The following is a 6820-nucleotide window of genomic DNA, read 5'->3' as shown; positions in this document are numbered from 1 at the left end:
AAGTGGGGATGATGGGTTGAGATAGGTGGGGCATTACAGGGCAGGGAGTAGGGGAGATTTTACCCCACATGGGATATTTGACAATATCTGGCATCATTTTTGTTTGTCACGGCTGAGAAGGGGTTTCACTAGCATTCATTGGGTAGGGACGCAAGACAGTCTACTCACACCAAAGAACTGTTTGGCCTAAAATGTCAACAGCGTCAAGGGTGAGAATCTCTGCTGTATTCTAATGGACTTGGGTTCAAATACCAGTTGTGCCCCCTTATTACTGTTAGGTCTGTAATCTAAGGAGCGAGACTGATACAAAGCAAAGTTCAAGCAAAGCTTTATTTCATGCCCAAGCATCGAGAATCAAACCGACCGGTCAGGGCTGCCTCTTACAGAGAGGGCGACCCCTCCCAGCCTCACAGACTAACTTTTATACAGCAAAGGCCATGTGGTTGAGCCTGGCCACACACAGGTGGCCAATGAGATTGTAACACACAGAGAAAGCTGCACAGTCATGCTAGGTCACACGCGGGTGGCCAATTGAATTACAATTCATCCCATAGTAGCTATTTGAACTAGCCTATCACCTTGGTCAGAATTGGTGCCCAAAAGGCGGCACCCACACTCCTTGTTAGCTAGGGAGGCAGTATGCGCGCCCCACTGATTGGATGTCTCCACCTGGCCTGACCCGCCCTTGTATTTGGGCTTTATTACCTGGGACTGGTTTCCCGAACTTGCTTTTAAGTAAGTCCCCTGGGGCGGGGTGGGGGGTGGGGCAGGGTCAGTTTAAGTTTTACTGTATAAACAACAAAATCACTGTTTAACTGGATGGAATCGCTCTAGCTAAATAGGCCCTTACATTACCTATGTGATCTTGAGAAAAATATTAAAATGAGACTTAGGTTTACTTTCAGTGTTGTTTTCTTTCATTGTTTGGTGTAGTGCTAGGAACATAATAGATCCTTAATAATTGGTAGATATTATTATTGCTACTGTTGCTTTATATTGTATTAATTTACATTTTTATAAGAGACTCCTTAATGTTGAGTTTGAAATCATCTCACCTTTGAGAAGAGAGAGGGAAAAATGTGAAAAAGCCTATTAGCTCATGAATCAGGAGTTTTCTAGAGTATTTTCCCTTGGAGGGAAAAAAGAGACCCAAAGGTTACCTTGATAGTATATAGGGCTATATATTGAATATATTTTAGCTTAATATGGACCACAAATCACAGACAACTTGGTACTCACAGAGAACTGACAAGATACATGTTTGTTTGTTTTTGTAATTTTACTAGTCCCACCTTCAAAAGTAAGATTAAACAGTTGGACCAATAACTGGAACTCATTTGTCTGGAGAGAAGTAGATCATTTAAAATATAATTTATAATATGTTATATATTTTAGAATATATATTACATATTTTATAAGTGTTTGGGGATGCAAATGCTGGTCTGCACATCATGGTTATTTGGAGAAAATGAGATGAAACTTCGTCTCTAAAGATTTCCCATGTGTAAAGGCCAACTGAACATCTTGGGGCATATGCCATCATGTAATAAATATTATCAAATAGACTTGCTCTGTTATTAGAGAGTTTCCTTGTCATATAAAGTGGGACATAGAATCTTTAAATAGAGTTTTGGTGTCTACTAATTTACAGAGCTACCAAGACAGGAAGCATTTATTTCTTGATCAGTGTTTACTGAGTGCCTACTATATGTTTGGTCCTATCCTATAAGTTGGGAGTATTGCTGTAAGTAGAATAATCTAGTGGGGGAGGCAGTCATTAATTAATTAAATTGGTTAAATACATATATACATGTATTTTCAAACTATAACAAGTACTATGAAGACAAATTAAAGGAACTCACATGTGAGATCAGAAAACACTGCTCTGAACAATTCTAGTAATTTCTAAAGACATTTTTGCAGTATTTCCTCCCTTCCTTCCTTCCTTCTTTCCTTCCTTCCTTCCTTCCCTTGAGAAAACTGTCTTAAATCTACCCTAGTTATTTATATTCCAGCTAACAGCTGGGGAAAAAATGTAAATAAAATAGTCATGATGTCTTCTTGAAATTTATGATTTAGCTATTCAAGTGACCAGATGTTTTATAGACGTAGAATTAAATATTTCCATCTCCCTTGCAAAATCACGAGGGAAGAAAAAGAAAACCAGAGAAATTATCTGCAGATGAAATGAAATCACACAGGTATTACTAGCGATGCCAATTACACACTGACCTTTGTGACAACCCATGAACAAGCCTGCCATTTATTGTCAGTGTTTACAAGAAGAAAGGGGAGGCTCTGTTGCCATCATTAAGTAATGACTCTGATTACGGAAAAAGGAGAAGATGCAGAGAAGAAAGTCAGAAGAATCTCCTGATTGCATTACGGTTTTCTAGCAGGCAACAGAGTATCTTTCACTGGAAGACTCACCCTATGTCATCTGTTCCTAAAATTAATTCTATTTGTTTAAATATTCACAAAACACATAATTTCTTACTTTGCCTCTAGTAAATAGATACGACAGATAGATTTTAAAATAAGAGGTCTCAAATTCAATAATATCTTTTTATAAATGATTATTTCAAATTCCATTTATTAAGGCTTCATTACCGTCTCTCTATATAATGAGTCCACTGCATACCTTATAAATGCTTCCAATAATCACATGAAATTTTAATGAATACACAATAATGGCCTTATTAATTTTAAATTAAATGTACTTGTTCATTTTTGAAAATAAATTTGAAGTGCTACTATAAATAACTCAGGAAAGGGAATTCATTTTTACATGGGAGAGACTGTGAGTTTGGAAGTTTATAACTGTAAATACTCTTGTTCTTCTCAAAGAATAAGAGTAGCAGATGGAATTTGATTTTTTTGGTCTGTGTGGTATGCATATATAGTTATTACTGGATATTTGTTACATGGATTATTTAGTTTAATTTTTATGCAACAGTAAGGCTGGCTTCGTATTATATTCAATTTAGAGATGTAGAAAAATTGTTTACAGAGGTTACTTGGCAAGCTCAAAATCACGTCATCTAAGAGTTGATCAGATTTCAGTCTGAGTGTCTAAAATCCCAGGGACTTAACTACTGTTTGAGTAGTGTAACATCATTGACTTACTTTCTAATTTCTAATTTATTTACACTTGGTAAGGGGTTCATCAAAGCTGCAAATTTTCTTGGTGAAAATGTTGCTAGAAAAACTTTGGCTTTGTCAGTAATAATAGGCAAAATGATAAAAATGAAAGGTGAACACCTTTGTCTTAAAGGGGGAAAAGTGTGAGGGAACAGCTCATACTGACCCACAGAAGAGGGTTGTTAAATACTAACCTGCACACCACTGAGTATAACACTAATCAACAAAATTGGGCTCTCTGCTCCTCCCCATTTGACAGACAGATGCATCTTCTGGTGCCATCTCAGCTGTGTCCCCAAGACACGATGGTGAAAGTCAGAGTAAATGGATTTGGCCATACTGGGCACCTGGTCACCAGGGCTGTTTTTAACTCTGGCAAAGTGGATATTGTCACCATCAATGACCTATTCGTTGACTTCAACTACATGGTCTGCATGTTCCAGTGTGAGTCCATCTATGGCAAATTCAACAGAATAGTTAAGGCTGAGAATGGGAAACTGGATATCAACTGATAGCCATCTCCATCTTCTAGGAGTGAGATCCTACCAACATCAAATGGGGTAATGCTGGTGCTGAGTATGTTTCAGAGTCCACTAGGGTCTTCACCACCATGGAGAAGGCTGGGGCTCACTTGAAGAGTGGGGTCAAGGGGGTCATCATCTCTGTGCCTTCTGCTAATGACCCCATATTTGTGATCAGTGTGGATCATGAGAAGTACAACAACTCCCTCAAGATTGTCAGCAATGCCTCCTGCACCACCAGTTGCTTGGCCCCTCTGGCCAAGATTATCCATGACAACTTTGGCATCATGAAGGGACTCATTACAACAGTCCACACCATCACTGCTGCCTAGAACACTGTGGATGGCTCCTCTGGGAAGCTGTGGCGTGCTGCCCAAAACATCATTCCTTCTTCTTCTGTTGTCACCAAGGCTGTAGACAAGGTCATCCTTGGGCTGAATGGGGAGCTCACTGGCATGGCCTTCTGTGTTCCCACTCTCAGCATGTCAGTCATGGATCTGATCTGCTGCCTAGCGAAAGCTGCCAAATACATGACATTAAGAGTGTTCTGAAGCAGATATCAGGGGCCCCCCTTAAGGGCATCCTGCGGTACACTGAGGGCTAGGTTGTCTCCTGCGACTTTAGCAATGATACCCACTCTTCTACCTTTGATACGGGGGCTGGCAATGCCCTCAATGGCCACTTTGTTAAGCTCATTTCCTGGTATGACAGTGAATTTGACCTTATGGTCCACATTGCCTCCAAGGAGTAAGAGCCCTCTGGACCAAAAAGTCCAGTGAGAGCAAGAGGAAGAGAGAGACCTTCAGCTCCTGGGGAGACCCCACCCCAATCCATCCCCCAACACACTGAGAATCTCCCAACCTCTACACAGTTTCCATCCCAGACCCCCTGCAAAAGGGATAATTTGGGGGAGCCCTACCTTGTTATGTACCATCAGTAAAGTATACTATACCCAGGAAAACAACAACAAAACAAAATAAAAAATCCAAGATACATGTTAAGGAAGCAGGTCCCTGATGCCTTTTTCTATCTATTTCAGGTATCATGATGCTTTTTGATTATTTACATATTAGTGGAAATTTAACTATTGAGAGACATTTAAAACTTCTTCCCATTTTTATATTCAGTCTGATGGAAAGCCATAGGTAAACATCCTATCAAAAAAAACCCCAATCCTTTATTTCTGTAGAATGATTTTACTTTCACATATACATGTATTTCTTTTTCATTTATACTTTATGACATATCTCTAGAAGGAGTATCATCTCAGACCATCCATACTGGCAGAAGTCAACATCTGAATATTTTATTTTATTTTCACTTATTCCTCTTTTGATGTTCTTGCTTATTTTATATAGATCTGAATTTCTGACCTACATTACTTTCCTTCACTCTAAAAAACTTCTTTTGGGGTGCCTGGGTGACTCACTTGGTTAAGCGACTGCCTTCAGCTCAGGTCATGATCCTGGAGTACCAGGATTGAGTCCTGTATCAGGCTTCCAGCTCCAGGGGGAGTCTGCTTCTCCCTCTGAACTTCTACCCTCTCAGACTCTCTCTCACTCTCAAATAAATAAATAAATAAAAATTTTTAAAAAACCACTTCATTTAACATTTCTTACAAGGCAGGTCTAGTGGCAACAAATTCCTTCAGTTTTTGTTTGTCTAAGAAAGTCTTTATTTCTCTTTTATTTTTGAAGGATTTCTTTGTAGGGTATAGAATTCTAGGTTGGTGGTTTTTTTCTCTCAACACTTCAAGTATTTCACTCTACTCTCCTTGCTTGCATGGTTTTTGAGGACATGTTGGATATAATTATTATCTTTGTTCTTCTATAGGTATGGTATTTTTTTCCCTTTGGATTCTTTTAAGTTTTTTTCTTTATTTTTGATTTTTTGTAGTTTTATGTAAGTTTTAACAAAGCTGTGGGAAAAGGTGTATGTGTGTGTGTGTGTGTGTGTGTGTGTGTGTATTGCTTTAATCAATTCTAAAACAAATTGTCAGTGATGCTCAGCAGCAAGGCAGATAATGTCTTTTTTTTATGTATAACTTCTTTGGAATATTACTATTTCTTCTCCTCCTGCTTTTTTTTGTTGTTGATATCCTTTTTTTTTTTTTTTTTTTAAGTAGACTCTACCTCCTATGTGGGGCTTGGACTCATGACCTTGAGATCAAGAGTCTCATGCTCCTCTAAAACTGAGCCAGCTAGGTGTCCCATTCCTTCTCCTCTTTACTTCTTTTCCTCCAAATTTTTCCTTTTCTTCTTCCTCTTCTCATATTTCTCATCTGCCTCTTTTTTTTAATCATATGACCATCTAACACTGAACTCTTCAAATGAGGCCAGAGCAAAATTTGGCTATTTTGTGTGGTTGACTATCTTGAGTTGTATGTACTCATGGTGCCCTTAAGGGCAATAATTAGTTTTTGAGTGAATAAATGGTACTATTAATGAAAATGTACTTAGAAAGAGGGTAATTGAATAGGAAAATCATATGCACAGTTTCTATAGAAAAATAATTCTTTGTCCCCCATGTTCTTATGTCGCTTTGATTAAAAAATGTAATTCTGAAGGGCAGGCTTTTTTATACAAAACTAAGTTTTCTGGGGTGGTCTGTTTGATTGCTTGGCTAAAGACATATCAAGAAGCTATCATTTGAAAGATTCTTTTCTCAAATTTACATGGTAAAAAACTCAGAAATACTCATTGTGTTTGTGTTTCTACTGTGTGAAACATGAGATCAAACTGATCATTCAAAGGGCAGCATCAGAATAAAGACCATTTTCTGAACAGACTGCTTTTCAATTAACAAGTACAACTCTGAACCTCAGTCTAGGAAAGCTGAATGTTGTGACATGCATATCTTATGAATGAAATGTAAAATCTTGGTTGGGGGAGAGGTTTAGAATCACAGTCTGTGAGAGTTTGGTGTTTAATTTTTAGACCAAATTGTTTTTTCCTTTGTAACCTCGCCATTTTTGTCTGTATAGCATCTTAAACTTCATTCTTATTCTTCTGTTGCTTTGGAAGTCAAAAAGGAATCTTTCATAATTAAATTCCTTTGTCAGCAATGCCGTTGCTTAAATTTTATAGTAATGATGGATGATCAATGGCATTGAAAGTGATTTCTAGTGAGGGGGTTCGTCTACCCTCTTGAAAGCCTGT

The 6820-nt window shown here is 38.1% G+C and overlaps 1 pseudogene; it reads left to right on the top strand.

Annotated features, from left to right (window-relative positions):
* The first annotated feature begins 3380 nt into the window (after positions 1-3380).
* LOC116858751 lies at positions 3381-4413 on the top strand (annotated as a pseudogene).
* The last annotated feature ends 2407 nt before the right edge of the window (positions 4414-6820 follow it).

The sequence above is a fragment of the Lontra canadensis genome, unplaced genomic scaffold (genome assembly GCF_010015895.1).
Source record: "Lontra canadensis isolate GAN:19392208 unplaced genomic scaffold, GSC_riverotter_1.0 scaffold4, whole genome shotgun sequence".
NCBI lineage: Eukaryota > Metazoa > Chordata > Mammalia > Carnivora > Mustelidae > Lontra > Lontra canadensis.
Note: the sequence above shows the minus strand (reverse complement) of the source record. Positions and strands in the feature narration are given on the sequence as shown.